This window comes from Notolepis coatsorum, assembly GCF_963971535.1.
Source record: "Notolepis coatsorum genome assembly, chromosome: 17".
Lineage (NCBI taxonomy): Eukaryota > Metazoa > Chordata > Actinopteri > Aulopiformes > Paralepididae > Notolepis > Notolepis coatsorum.
The window spans coordinates 32,482,874-32,498,506 of NC_140181.1; positions in this window are offsets into that span (position 1 = coordinate 32,482,874).

A 15,633-nucleotide genomic window follows, 5' to 3' on the forward strand; every position below is an offset into this window, starting at 1 on the left:
GTAATGGTTTTCTCTTCTTCCAACATCTATCATTAAAGGGTGTATTAAGTGCTATTAGCTTACTTATGGAGTCCCGTGGCTGGAATTCTGTCCGGGTTCTGAGTGAACCGGGAGCCTTTAGACAGGCAGCAAATGGTAAAAGCGGGGCCTTGAAACCAAAAAGTTTTCAGCCACACCACAACATGCAGGCAAAAGGGTCATCAAAATCATCATCCTCCAGCATTTATTTTGGGTAGGGGGTGGGTGGGGGACACTGTACACTGTACATTGGAATACTGACAAAGCCATACTTCATTTAGGTCATTTACTGTACAACTGGGTTAGGACATTTGTAGGGGCCAGTTTCGAATTGCAGTCTCCCGTAGGTGTTCTTTGAGAGTGTTTTTGAAAGTGGGTAGTGATTCACATTCCTTTACAGCTTTGGGTAGGGCGTTCCACATTGATGTGGCATAATTGCGAAAACGTGTTTAGTCCCTTGTTTGAGCCCAATCTGGGTTTAACATGATTTGTGGAGCTCCCTCTGGTGTTGTGATCGTGGTATTCACTGACCTTTGGGAAGTATTTTGACATGTACATGGGTACCTTGGTCGTGTAGTGTATCTTGTAGACCAGGCCCATTGCAAGTTGCTGTACTCTGTCGTCTACTCTAAGCCATCCTAGGTTGTCAAAGTGGGCATGGGTGAGGTGGGTTCTAGGAGTTAGGTCAAGCAGTAGTCTGACCAGTTTGTTTTGAGATGTTTGTAATTTGTTTTTTAGTGCCTTTGAGGTGCTTTGGTACCATGAGGTGCAAGCATAGTCGTAGTACCCTTGAATGAGTGCTCCTGCCAGGAAGGGTACAACTCTATCAGCTGAGTAACAATATTCATCAAAGTGTTAAGTGCTACAGTGTAGGTTAGTATATGACCTCTGGATATGAGCTATAATCTGGTGTTGGCTGGACGGTCCATACTTGTAGTAGAAGAAATGCATTGTTGGTTTTGGTCTTTTCATAGGCTATGTTGACAATAAGAAACAAAAAAATAAATGATGCCGGCCTTATCCGTTAATTTGAATTAAAACTCGATGTTTTCTTTTTATGAAAGAATATTGCTTTTCTATAGCAATCAGAGTTGAAGAACCCAAGAAAAAAGTAAAATTCCCTATACAAGCACTTTTCGTGGCCAGTGCACAAAACACATAAAAGGCTACAGTCTGATTTCTAGAGCATTACATGAGAATGACTGGAATGTAAAACAATGCCCACTAAATAACATCCCCTGCTTCCTCTACATCTCCTCAGCTTCTCTTCCTCTTCCTCCACAAACCTCCCCTCTGTCCCTCCTTCCTTTCCTTCTCCTAAGCTTCTCCTGTCTTCCTCACCCTCCTGGTCTCCCTCTTCCTCCCTCCCGCCCTCGCTCCCTCCTCACTCTCTCCCGCACCCCTCCTCCTCCTTCCTAAGGGTATGTACCTTTCAATATTGGCTTCTGAAACAAAAGTAAACGATAAAATAAGGGGTTTTCTATGTGGACTTATTTTATGTCCTATTGAAGTCCAATTGAAATATCCATGTGGAAAGACTATTGGCCCTAAAACCTAACTCTATCCCTCTAAAACTAAAATTACTCTCTCTCTCTCTCTCTCTCTCTCTCTCTCTCTCTCTCTCTCTCTCTCTCTCTCTCTCTCTCTCTCTCTCTCTCTCTCTCTCTCTCTCTCTCTCTCTCTCTCTCTCTCTCTCTCTTTCCCCCCAAGCACAGTTGAGTCATCAGCAGGTCTTAGTGTTGTCATGGTGACCCTGTCTGTCAGCCCACCAATCACTGCTTTGTTGCCTCTGGTGATTGACAGAGGCTGTGGTAACACATAGCAACAGGTTGGGGCTGGAGGAGGGGGTGGTGTGGTCTGTAGATCGTGATAACAGTGGTTATCAATCTGACTTGTGACCCATAAACCCATAAAAACAAACTGTTTGTACTGCCCAGTGCCGCCCCCCCTCCCCCCCCCCCCCCCCTCATTACTGGTGTAATGAGTACACCAGTATTCATTACAACCCTAGTTATATGAATACTGTTGTACATCTTGCTTCACCTATTGAACTGCCTCTGTGCGCCTATGTGCACTCGCTGAAAGAATTGCACTCAATGTACCATCACTGACCTGGACCACCCTGCTACTAGTATATTAGCAGTTTTTGTTTCCAATAATTTCCCTTCCATAGCTTCTCTCACAAAAAAGTTTAACTAAAGACAACTACAAGTGACAACAAGATGCTACACCAGTATTCATATAACTAGGGTTATAATTTATAACCATATTTCATACTGGCTGTGATCAGAGTCTTGTTCAGACATGGGATGCCTGATGTCTGCTATTTATTTTTATTTATAATTGAACACACCCCTCTACCTGCGTATATGGTAGGACTAGGTAGGTGTTGGCGGTGTGGCTTGGATCCTGGCCATGTCTTTACCAGCTTTTGCTACGTGATGGCCAATGTCAGGAAAGCGCAGGCACAAGAAAGGCTGCAGCTGGGTGAGTGAGTGGTCCTCGAAAGTATTCACCCACCATTCCATCGTGCTGGGGTGGAGGCGGTGAGGTGGGGAGTGAGATCCCTTTGGCCATAATGGCAGCCTTAATGAGTTTGGAGAACACAGGGTACATCTTGCTCCTTGGTTGATTGTCCTCCTTACGCTGGTTGAGGGGCGTGGCCCTGGTCAGTGATAGGTGCATTGAGTAAAAATCTTTCAGCAAGCACACATAGGAGTATGCAGCAGTCCAATAGGCGAAGCAAACCAGTATGAAATATAGTGAATTCATTGTGACACCAAATTATATTATTCCCTTATCAGACTGCTGACAATTTCTATTTTCAGGGATGTTCTTGTGTCCTAGCCTATTAGCAGAAGACAACATCTATACCCTCAGAGTTGTCATCAAAGAGGCGTCCATGGCCTTAATACTACCAGGCTCTGATGGTTCAAAACAGACAGATTAGGGGGACATATCGATTATCTTAGTGCGGTGATGCGTAAAGATCCACCTGTCTCATCCAATAGAAATGTAATTGGTTAAGCCGTGCGTGCGTGTGTGTGTGTGTGTGTCTGTGTGTGCATGCGTTTGCACGTGTACAGTAGCTGCCGGATTTAAGTGTAGCCAGATGATTATTTCCCGCTGATTAACCTCACGCTCACAGGTTTGTGCGCAAGGCGCAGGAATAGTGTGCCTGAGTAGATGAATGATACACCAGCCAAACAGACCAGAAAAGACTAAATAATAACATTAGACCTAACGTTACACGCGATATTCCAGAACATAACGGAATAATGGAAACATTTCAACTCATTATAATTGAATGGTTAAACCTTTGACAGCGGTTTTGGACACCAAAGGAGCAGAGAGAGAGAGACAAACAGGACGCTTGGAGAGGATGGGAGACATCTGAGGAGAGCAAAACCAACTCTTATTATCACCGGTGAGTTTGCTATTGCTAAGTTAATGTTATGCTAACATAAATTATATGTATTACCTGAGTCTGTTACTGGGCCTTACATAGCAACCAGGGACACTGTTTTACAAAGCATTACAAAGCACTTATGTAGTTGGTAAAGTGTTTTAAAATAAGCCCTGCAATGAAAACATTTCAGCTGTAAAGTAAGAGTTGAGTTGGCATGTAATTTAGGCCTAATCAATTAGATTTCATTTATTGAATGTTGAACGGACCCACTATTACGTTGGCTACAGTAGAAGCCAGCATTTCACACCTTTCAACGTTTTTCCACAAATAAAGTATTGGAAAACATTAGCTTGAAGTTCTTATTGGTTCAATATTGGCCTTACAGGGTGACGTTGTGCCTATGTTTTTAAAGTTGGTAATAATGAGGGTAACCTTTTGAGCAATTTTGATGGGCAACATCAGACCTCAGCATCAGCACTGTTGCTTAAGAATTACATCACTCATTTCATGTGTTATAGAAATGAGATCACTCCTATGGGTGGTTGTTAGGCCCGAGGCGCAGCCGAGGGTCGTTAGACCCCCATAGACATGATCTAATTTCTATAACACACTCTGTCGCGTGATGTAATGCTTTTATACAATGGCCGAATCCAACCTTATTGCTATACAATAAACACATTAATTGAAGATTTATTGACAAAACCATCCGCAGAAAAAGTTGTTCCAAAAAAAAGGCCATGCCATGAAGTGAGCGTGTGTTATTGGAATGATTGATTGATTGATTGATTGAACATTTTATTACAGATAGACAGTGTCTGTCTATCTATCTATCTATCTATCTATCTATCTATCTATCTATCTATCTATCTATCTATCTATCTATCTATCTATCTATCTATCTATCTATCTATCTATCTATCTATCTATCTATCTATCTATCTATCTATCTATCTATCTATCTATCTATCTATCTATCTATCTATCTATCTATCTATCTATCTATCTATCTATCTATCTATCTATCTATCTATCTAGCTAGCTAGCTAGCTAGCTATCTATCTATCTATCTATCTATCTATCTATCTATCTATCTATCTATCTATCTATCTATCTATCTATCTATCTATCTATCTATCTATCTATCTATCTATCTATCTATCTATCTATCTATCTATCTATCTATCTATCTATCTATCTATCTATCTATCTATCTATCTATCTATCTATCTATCTATCTATCTATCTATCTATCTATCTATCTATCTATCTATCTATCTATCTATCTATCTATCTATCTATCTATCTATCTATCTATCTATCTATCTATCTATCTATCTATCTATCTATCTATCTATCTATCTATCTATCTATCTATCTATCTATCTATCTATCTATCTATCTATCTATCTATCTATCTATCTATCTATCTATCTATCTATCTATCTATCTATCTATCTATCTATCTATCTATCTATCTATCTATCTATCTATCTATCTATCTATCTATCTATCTATCTATCTATCTATCTATCTATCTATCTATCTATCTATCTATCTATCTATCTATCTATCTATCTATCTATCTATCTATCTATCTATCTATCTATCTATCTATCTATCTATCTATCTATCTATCTATCTATCTATCTATCTATCTATCTATCTATCTATCTATCTATCTATCTATCTATCTATCTATCTATCTATCTATCTATCTATCTATCTATCTATCTATCTATCTATCTATCTATCTATCTATCTATCTATCTATCTATCTATCTATCTATCTATCTATCTATCTATCTATCTATCTATCTATCTATCTATCTATCTATCTATCTATCTATCTATCTATCTATCTATCTATCTATCTATCTATCTATCTATCTATCTATCTATCTATCTATCTATCTATCTATCTATCTATCTATCTATCTATCTATCTATCTATCTATCTATCTATCTATCTATCTATCTATCTATCTATCTATCTATCTATCTATCTATCTATCTATCTATCTATCTATCTATCTATCTATCTATCTATCTATCTATCTATCTATCTATCTATCTATCTATCTATCTATCTATCTATCTATCTATCTATCTATCTATCTATCTATCTATCTATCTATCTATCTATCTATCTATCTATCTATCTATCTATCTATCTATCTATCTATCTATCTATCTATCTATCTATCTATCTATCTATCTATCTATCTATCTATCTATCTATCTATCTATTTCCTCAACAAGTCATGGTGAATTGACAACATTTACAGATTTTTGCAGTTGAACAATCATTGTAAAGGATGGGATAGGTGTTTTTTGCATAGGATTAGTGAAATCAGGATTTGTTGTTAGCTAAAAAGTGGTGAAGCCATAAACGGTCATATGCCCCTTCAGGTGAAGTGACATAGTGTCCATTTTTAGACATATGCCCGATACATCTAGTCAGTTCACACTTAGGGTATTACTTCTATCATGTAGTACCCTGTAGTGCCATGTAGTACCCTGTAGTACCATGTAGTACCCTGTATTGCCATGTATTGCCATGTAGTACCCTGTATTGCCATGTAGTACCCTGCAGTGCCATGTAGTACCATGTAGTACCCTGTAGTACCCTGTAGTACCATGTAGTACCATGTAGTACCCTGTAGTACCATGTAGTACCCTGTATTACCCTGTGTAGTACCCTGTAGTACCATGTATTTTACCATGTACCCTGTAGCCCCCACATTTTTAGGGTACCGGTCGAGGGCCTGTTCACGGACACTTCGGTTCAACTTAATTTACAGGGGGGAAATCTTTTAATTTTTTAATTTTTTATTGTAGATAACTTTTGAAATAGCACCAAAATAACATTCAAGAGTTGAAATTGTGAATTTCCAGGTATTTCAAGAAGTGACCTGTAAAGGGTTAAATAGAAGAACAATAGAATATAGTATAGTTATAAGTAAAACAAATATATATATATTTTTTTAAATAGGCCAGGGCTGTACAACTGTGCAAGATGTGGTCAAGTATATACACTAATTAGAATAAAAATAACAATACAGTGGGATGATATATATAGCAGGGCTGTGCAATTGAGCATTTTGTGTATACTTAGCAGGCAGCACTGCAGCAGCCAGCCAGTCAGACAGACAGAGGACTCATAAGATCTGGGTTAATGGAGACTTCGGACTCATGATTCCTGATTCAGTACAAACATTCGGATCTTTAACCCAGATGTGTCAGGAACCGGCCAGCTCTACTTCATAGCTAAAGTGAATGTTTTCTTTAATAGGGGGCGTCTGGGGATGAACTGTAGTACTAGGGTGCTTTTTGAACTAGCATCTAGGATTATCATTTGTTTGGGTACTTTTAATATAAAAGCTGACAGCATATTGTTAAACTCGAAGGTCTTGCATAGCCAGACCTTTCTCCACATATGATCGTTAGAGCTTGTGACAACATAGGAGATACAGTATTATAACATTTGTTGTAACATTAAGGTTAACCGCGGGAGACCGCAACATGTCAAACTGTGCACGAAGGGTTGAAGCAAATGCTTCGTCATATTGGAGGTGCTTCCTTGCATGAAATACTGTTCACGAGTTCAACCCACACAATGACAACAGACACAAAGGATAAGTTTAACAGATTCCATATATAGTTTATTAGCAGGGGTGTAAAAAGTACCCAGAAATTATACTTAAGTGAATTTATGGGTACCGTCTCAAAATCTTACTCAAGTGAAAGTCAGAGTATCTGGCTAAAAACACATTTGAGTAAAAGTAAAAAAGTGTCTACTTTTAAATGTACTTAAGTACTTTTTTTTTAATTCCAGGGCAATGCAATGTTCCGTTTCGTCCTCTTCATCACTCGTACTATCGTTTGTGGCCATCTTCTGTAGCTTGTCACTCTGACTGTCTATTCTTCTGATACAGTAGCAGGTGTTTAATCAAAGATCCCTGCTTTCTAGTCTTGCACAAGGACCAATCAGCATGGGTATCGGCGGGTTCATTCTCCATTGATGGGGATTTGATTGGCTTTTTTTAAATAAAGTGCGGCCGCAGGATTAATAACGTTAATGTTAGTTCGTCCAGAGAAACAAATACGAATTAAAATGTTTGAACTTGCGAAATTTGTACTTTGTAGGTCTGCATTTTAAATGTAAGGAGTAAAAAGTATGTTGAAATGTAATTGAGTAAAGGTACAAGTATACAAACCTAATAATACTTGAGTAAAGTAGCTACAAATCCCCCAAAACAGTACTTAAGTATTGTAATGAAGTACAATTACTCAAGTACTTTACACCCCTGTTTATTAGCAAACGATGCAACAGCCTGATGCAGATGGCTTAGGGAGGATGTACATGGAGCCGCACGCGCCTGGGCAGGTGCGCTCAGCGGGGATTGGATGAGGGAAGGGAAAGGAAAGGGGACTGTAACTGAGGGGTTACAAAACCCTGACTGTATTAAAGATTGTGATAGATTAAACCACTACTACATATTATTATTATTACTTGCCAGACAGTACAGTTATTATGGCAGACACTCAAATAGACGGCACGGTGACAAAGAGATATCATTTACAGTATTTTATTATTAGGCAGAGATAGAAACTGATAATTACTGAGTCGCTCTTTTATGGCGAATGATATTAGAATGTCAGAGTAGCAAAGTCAATGGGAATGAATAATTCCTAGGCTAAGTATACTAGACCGGACGCTGCATGGCGTGAGATGGCAATATAGGGGGGCAAAACGAGGGTATAGCTGGAGACTGGTGATTTCCTCCAACAGAGTTGTAAGCTCCAGAGGAATGAAGAATAGACGGATACTCAGGCTGGTCACTTGAAGAAAGGGGTTCTCATACGGATCCGGTCCTTATAATCCAAGTGCTCGGTAGCAGGGTAATATAGCTGTAATCCAATGCCCGATAGCAATGATGATAGTCAGCCAGCTTCGTCCCCGAAGCTAGCCCGATGTAGATCTTCAGGGTAGTTAAATCCAAACGACAATGGTATTAACGATGCTCTTCTCCACGGTACTACATTTCCACAAGTCACTATAATCCACCAATAATGGTTCTACAATATCAAAGTAGTATCTAACGAGCTACTAGTTATCCGTAACGATACGCCGCGGTAGGTTCCAATGCTCACATGTCCAATAGTTCTGCTGCTAGGTTCACCTCGTGTTCTGGCACTAATTACGTTAAGTCCACACACACTTGCTAAGGTTCACGCTAGTTACTAAACGAACGAACTGCTTGTTAATGCTGCACACCGAACGAACTGCTGTAATACGAACTCTTTACTTCACGTTAGGTTAGGTCGAACTTGACTCTGCTACTAGACGAACTGGGTTAACGTTACTGCGTTAACTGTAATGACGAACTCCTACTGTTTGCGCCTTCCACAATATATATACTTAGAGTGCTTTCTAGGGCGCAACCGAAGCTCTTGTCCGGAATCAATGCGCTGGCCCCAGGCATGTCTCAACTTGTCCAGACTCGTCTTTGAACTTGTCTGAGGGGTGCGATTCTTGGCGCCGCCAATGTCAAGGGCGTTATCCAATGAGGAAAGCGAATAATGCTATGATTCAAACGGAGGCTTAAAGGGATATAGCTTATATATATAAATAATATACAAGTTATATAAAACAATAAAACGTAGATTCTCAGTGTTAATCTGGCCCTTCACAACAGGGACCTTTCACAAGTCTCTAACTGTTAGAGTAGCCTCTGAAAGCGGGCCGAGACTCCCGTTAGCCTACGTCCAGCCTCCCGACGGAGCGGCCTCCGGAGGGGGAAAAGATCACGTTGGCCCGTGATAGACTCCACTCGGTGGAGTGGCCTCAGTGGGGGAGCTGAGCGCTTGCCCGATAGAGGTAGATGTTATATGTAATTCTTATGGGAAAGAAACCCAGATATCCTAAGCCAATAGGGAATCCCCTAAAAGGGCGATTGAGCTGAGCTCCAGGAATGTGGCCTTTAGACATGAGGGTTGGAAGGGTGGGGTGGGGGGGGTTCTTTTGTAATTGGATTGGTCTGAATATGATGACAGGAAAGCACAATTAGACAAGTGACATGTAGATGGTAAAGCCAGGATATTCAGAATAACTCATATATTGACAATATAGTTACCTATGCTTATCGTAATTCTAAATATTACAATATAAATACTTACCTTTCCCTACTTACGTTTGGGATATAAGCTGTGCAAATGGGTAAAAGCGCATAATACATGACAGTGAATGATCGGTAAACAAAGACATTTGACACACGTACCTTGTATTTCCTCATACAGAACAGACAATGAGGAAGGGAAAGAGATCGGATTTTAAAGGGAATACTGCAGGAAATTGGGAGAAGGGCGAGCCGCTCCAGAACCGTATGGGTGGAGCCGAATCGTGTATTGAATGGATTGGTTCGGTTTGCCTGCATTGGCGGAACCGTGGGAATAGGGGGCAGACTTGGGTATGAGGAAACTTGTATAATACTTAAATTGACTCGCTGTTGGCTATGGTCCAGCAAAACTGAACAAGAGTCTCTGCTCAGCTGAAGCAACCACGTAACCAGTGAAATTATGTTGGTCCAAGCAACAGGTCTTGGTAGTTGAGCAGATTTTATTTTGCTCAATGCAGCCACTGACCTATATGCAGCGGGGGGGGGGGGGGGGGGTAAAGCTTGTAGGATGTAATCTTTACTCGCACATGTACTCGTAAATAATTTTCCCGGTTTGCACACATCTATTTTTTGTCGCAAATGCAAGTGAAACGCTCTCACTGTCAAGCCCTGATAAGGTCACATTTTTTGGTCTCACCCTAGGCCTAATAAATAGCCTTATTAAGAAACAGTCATGTCAGATAGTCTCTGACTATACATCAACATGTTCGGGCCTGTTCTATTAAAAGAAAAACATGGAAAATAAATTAAACATAGTGTGGTGGTACTGTAGGAGTGTCAACACAAAATGATGAATTAGCCTAAGATTCCAATTATATTACATATTATTGTGCCGTTCTGGTGTGTGTTCTTTGCTGTGTGTGTATTGGGTTGCAAGGTGTGTGTTGCTAAGCAATGCTATGCTTGTTGTTTTGGTGTGTGTTGATGGTCTGTATTGTTGTGCAGAACTTATGTGTGTTCCTATACATAGTGTGTGGTGCTGTAGGTGTGTGTTGTTATTCAGTGTGTTGTTAGTCATTGATGTGTGTTTATTGCACACAGGGTTTGTGAGTTGCTATGTGGTGGGGCGTGTTTTGTTTATGTGAGTCAGAGGTATTGATAAAGGAAGTTGTCAACAGTTGCTGTGTATCCCAGAGTCCAACATCTGTAATGGATATCAGCTGGCTGGTCGACTGACTCCAAGTTCACGCCCCAAAATATAACTTGCTCAAAGGGCTGGATGTTGTTCGTTCAGCCCACGCACACCACTGAGAGATTACCTGTAATTTAGCATAGTGCACCCTCACTCTCAGTGCAAAAGGAGGAATTGGTGCTAGATTGAGAAGGGGCTGTCTCTCAGAGATTAAATTAATGAAAGTTTACGGTAGAACGAACATTCATACACAGCAATGCACCTCCGAACAAGGTGTGATAAACATGAAACGATATTTTCCTTGGCATGAAAAGGGAAATGGTAAGCAAACCATTAGGGACTTGACGCTTCTTTCTCTATTCAATAAAGTTACCCTGAGGGATGATTTACAATAAAGTGATACAAATGGAAAAGTAGGTGTAGTATATTATATATATTTTTTTTTAATCTTTTTCCCCCTCCTTTTTCCTCAGATTTTCTCCCATCCCAATGTTAGTCATTATGCCAATTCCCAATCCCCTTCCTGGTCGCTGCGCACTTACCCCCCACAGTCGGTCTGGGAGAGTGGAGGCTATCACATGCTTCCTCCGACACACGTCTAGCCAATCAACCGCTTCTTTTCACCTGGCAGCGCAGACTCTCACTGAGAGGGTGTAACGTGTGGAAGGATCACACTACCCCCCTTAGATCCTATCCGCGCTGAGCAGGCGCCCCGACCGAACTGTAGGAGTCGCTGTTTACAACGACCCGGACCCACCCCGCCAGCTTTCCCACCCTCTAATACAGCCAATTGTATTAGTGTGAACGGCCAGCCAAGCTGGTGACAACGCCAGAGCTGTGAGCTGGATTCGAACAGGTGAATCCAGCGTCTCCGGTGTTGGTGACGAACGTAATCTCCGCTACGCCACCTGACCGCCCAGGTGTAGTATATTTTTGATGGTTATGAGACATTAACAGCAAATTATTATAGCATGATCTAGTTACTAAGGCCAAACAGACCCAGACCAATTTGTTTATTGAGAACACACGGCCCCCAGCTGTCACACGGCCCCCACACCCAGAACATCCACTCAACAGGTTAAAACTGGTCATCCCCGCACCTTGAAGGAGCCAAATGCAAATGATTTAATCAGACACACACACACACACACACACACACACACACACACACACACACACACACACACACACACACACACACACACACACACACACACACACACACACACACACACACATACACACACACACACACACACACAGCGGCATCACTTATGAAAAGTTATTAGGTTATTAGGTACTCACCATTGTTGCAGCTGACGCGCCTTGGTCCAAATTAAGTAAAGTAAAGAAACTCGTCCACAAAGTTCTCCTCCTCTCCAAGTCCTTCAGGTATTATCCTAAACTTTTCTGCAGCTGAGCGAATTTCAGGTCTGCTTAAATGAATGAATCCGAGAGAGGAATCTGAATTTCAATCAATCAAACAATGCTGTTTGTTTAGACATTAAGACTCACATAATGTTAGCTAGCAAGCAAGCTAGTCGACAATATCTCCGGGGTCCCCTCCAGCCTAAATCATATTGTTGTTTTGATTCGAACATGGCCGCGAGGCCGAGGCGATGACGTCGTCACGTTTTTAATGTGATTTGATTGGTCAATCGGTGGAAACGTTCTGGCCCACGGCGGAAAATTTGAAGACTCTTAGAGTGCTTGAGTGCCAGGCTACTGCCGTGCTAAGCCGTAGGCATTAACCCAACCCCTTTATTAAGCTTGAATCTTATTGGCTAATAATTGGTTGTGGAGTCCACAACCAACCACAATGTGGATGCGAGAAAAAGACAACCCGCCCTAATATTCTCTCAATCAAAATAATGCTGCCTGAGCCTGACTGCCTACGGAGGAGATACAACTGGGAACGAGGTTAGTGACTGCCTCAGTGAGTGTTAGAGAGAGTGAGAAGGAGAAGAGGGGGAAAATTGTAAAAAAAAAAAAAAAATAGAACATTTCTCCAGGAGGGAGAAAATTATTATAACACAGAGATGAAAAAGAATGATTTTTTTTATTATTGTAAACTATAAAAAAATATATATATATTACTTTTCTTTTTATTTTATTTATTATTATTATTATAATTTTTTTTGGGGAAGCTTGGCTTCCCTTGGCTTCCATGAATATTCGCCACTGTTCTCCTCTCTCATTCAGTTTAGACAAGACAGCTTATGAATTGACAGGTTTTCAAAACAGCACTTCATCATTCTGTTCATGGTCCTTCAGTGAGTGTTAGAGAGAGTGAGAAGGAGAAGAGGGAGACATTTTTTTTAAATAAAATAAAATCTTTTATTAAAAAAAAATTTGGGGGGGGGGGGGCTTGACTTCCCTTGGCGTCCATGAATATTCGCCACTGTTCTCCTCTCTCATTCAGTTTAGACAAGACAGCTTATAATTGACAGGTTTTCAAGACAGCACTTCATCATTCTGTTCACGGTCCCTCACTAGTTCAAAGTCAATGTAGCTCAACTTGCGGAACCTGGGGTCAAGGGCAACAGCAGTGACAGCTCACTCCTCCTGGAATGTTTTACAAGGCACCTTGCAGCCCCAAGTGTGTTGCTTATCTGGGAATCCATCTTCAGCGTGTGCTTGAGCAGTAACTGAAGTGTATGGCCAGCATATTGGTATGAAGCTACGCCATGCTTCTTTTCCAAGCAGTATTCATGTACAACAGACAGTACATTGCTGAGAGAGAAACCAATCTTCAGACCACCATATTGTTGCATTTCATAGCAGTTGTACTGCTGTTATAAGCAAAGTGTACAAACCACCACATTGTTGGGTCTCATATAGGGCTGTTCGATTATGGCAAAAATCATAATCACAATTATGTTGATATTGAAATCACGATTAGTAAACACGATTACTCATTGATTGAAAACATATGACGACCTTTCTTCTCGACCAAAGGCTGCCTTTCTGTCATCTTCTACAAGTTACCAGAGATGTTTCCAAATAACTGGAGAGCCGTGGCTCCCGCCTCCCTCTCAACACAAGCTGAAACTACTGTTTGGGCTCGAGGGGGGCGGAGCGCACCACTGTGAAGGAAGGGTGCACTGCATTTACAACACAGGACAAAATGAGAACAACGCAGCATGCGGCACAATAATTGTTTATATCTTGTTTTCATGATCGTGGGAATTCTCTGGGGGAATCCATGCTAATGCTTTTTTAAATCTATCTAATGCTTTGACCAGACGCAGTCATCTTAACGTCATCCAACGGGCTGTCGCACATTAAGCAAATCGACGTATTTATGTGATCAATTTACGTTGAGGCGTCACCCCAGCCCTACTGTCTACCTGGTCAGTTCTTACATTTCCAGTTTGTTACTCAATATTTGTCCAACATGAGGCATGGTATGCCCTGTGTGCACGTGCACTGTGTGTGTGGTGGATTTAGTGTCTCCTCTGTTGCCACAGAGTCTGTTCAGGCACTGTGTCCTGACAGGTGAGATCTGGTACACACACACACACACACACACACACACACACACACACACACACACACACACACACACACACACACACACACACACACACACACACACACACACACACACACACACACACACACACACACACACACACACACACACACACACACACACACACACACACACACACACACACACACACAGAGGTTGCTGAGGAGGGCTGGTGTTGGGTTCCAGGGTGAGTCAGCACAGAATGTTTTCTCTCTCACTGGAATTTACACCATCCATCAGAGAGCGGGACTGAGAGAGAAGGGGGGGGGAGTAAGGAGGAGAGAGGGAGAGGCAGAGCAGGGGAAACATGAGGGAAAGAGGGAGAGTGGAGAGTAGAGAGACGGGAGAGCGAGACAGAGGTTATGCTTCAGGGAGTGTCTACCTGGACAACACACGCACGCACACGCGCACGCACACACACACACACTCACACTCACACTCACACTCACACTCACACTCACACTCACACACACACACACACACACACACACACACACACACACACACACACACACACACACACACACACACACACACACACACACACACACACTGCTACCTGCCCAGACTTGTTGTAGAAAACCTCTACCAATAGAAAGATAAACAAATAGATCCTGTGACTCTAGGGAAAATAGCTTTGGATTATTTCAGAATTATGCTTGAATGGAAAGTGGTTATTTTGATGACAGGGATTTTCCTTGGCCTACACAGAGGCTTAGGTGATAACGTAATATGGTTACACACACACACACACACACACACACACACACACACACACACACACACACACACACACACACACACACACACACACACACACACACACACACACACACACACACACACACACACACACACACACACACATGAATACTGAACCATTTCTGAAAGCCATTACACAGACTTGAGTACTGTTAGACTAAACTTTATGCTAATCAGCAGTTTCTTAAAGCCCTATTACACACTGGTCACACATTCATATGAAATCCTTTAAATGTTGAATCTGTAATGCCGTCGGAACAGTGACCGGCAAAAGTGCTCCTCTTGGTATTGGTAATGTATGCTACATGTTGGAGTTGAGGGGGGATGGGTTGCTATTGCTGACTACACCTCAGGTGTAGGAGGTCTGGAGAAATTCACAGTATAATACTCAATATCAGCTAGCATGTTTAGTGATGAATACTAGTCTAGCTGTTTCACTGAAGTCAACTGAAGTAAGACCAGATTTGTTAGTAGCCCTATTCTTCAGGCAGAGATTTGATGCAAAACTGTGTCTCTCAACTGGTGGGTCGTGACCCAAAAGTTGACAAGAGTAGAGGGGCAGATGACATATGGAGGATGAGAGAGGAGGAGAAAGAAG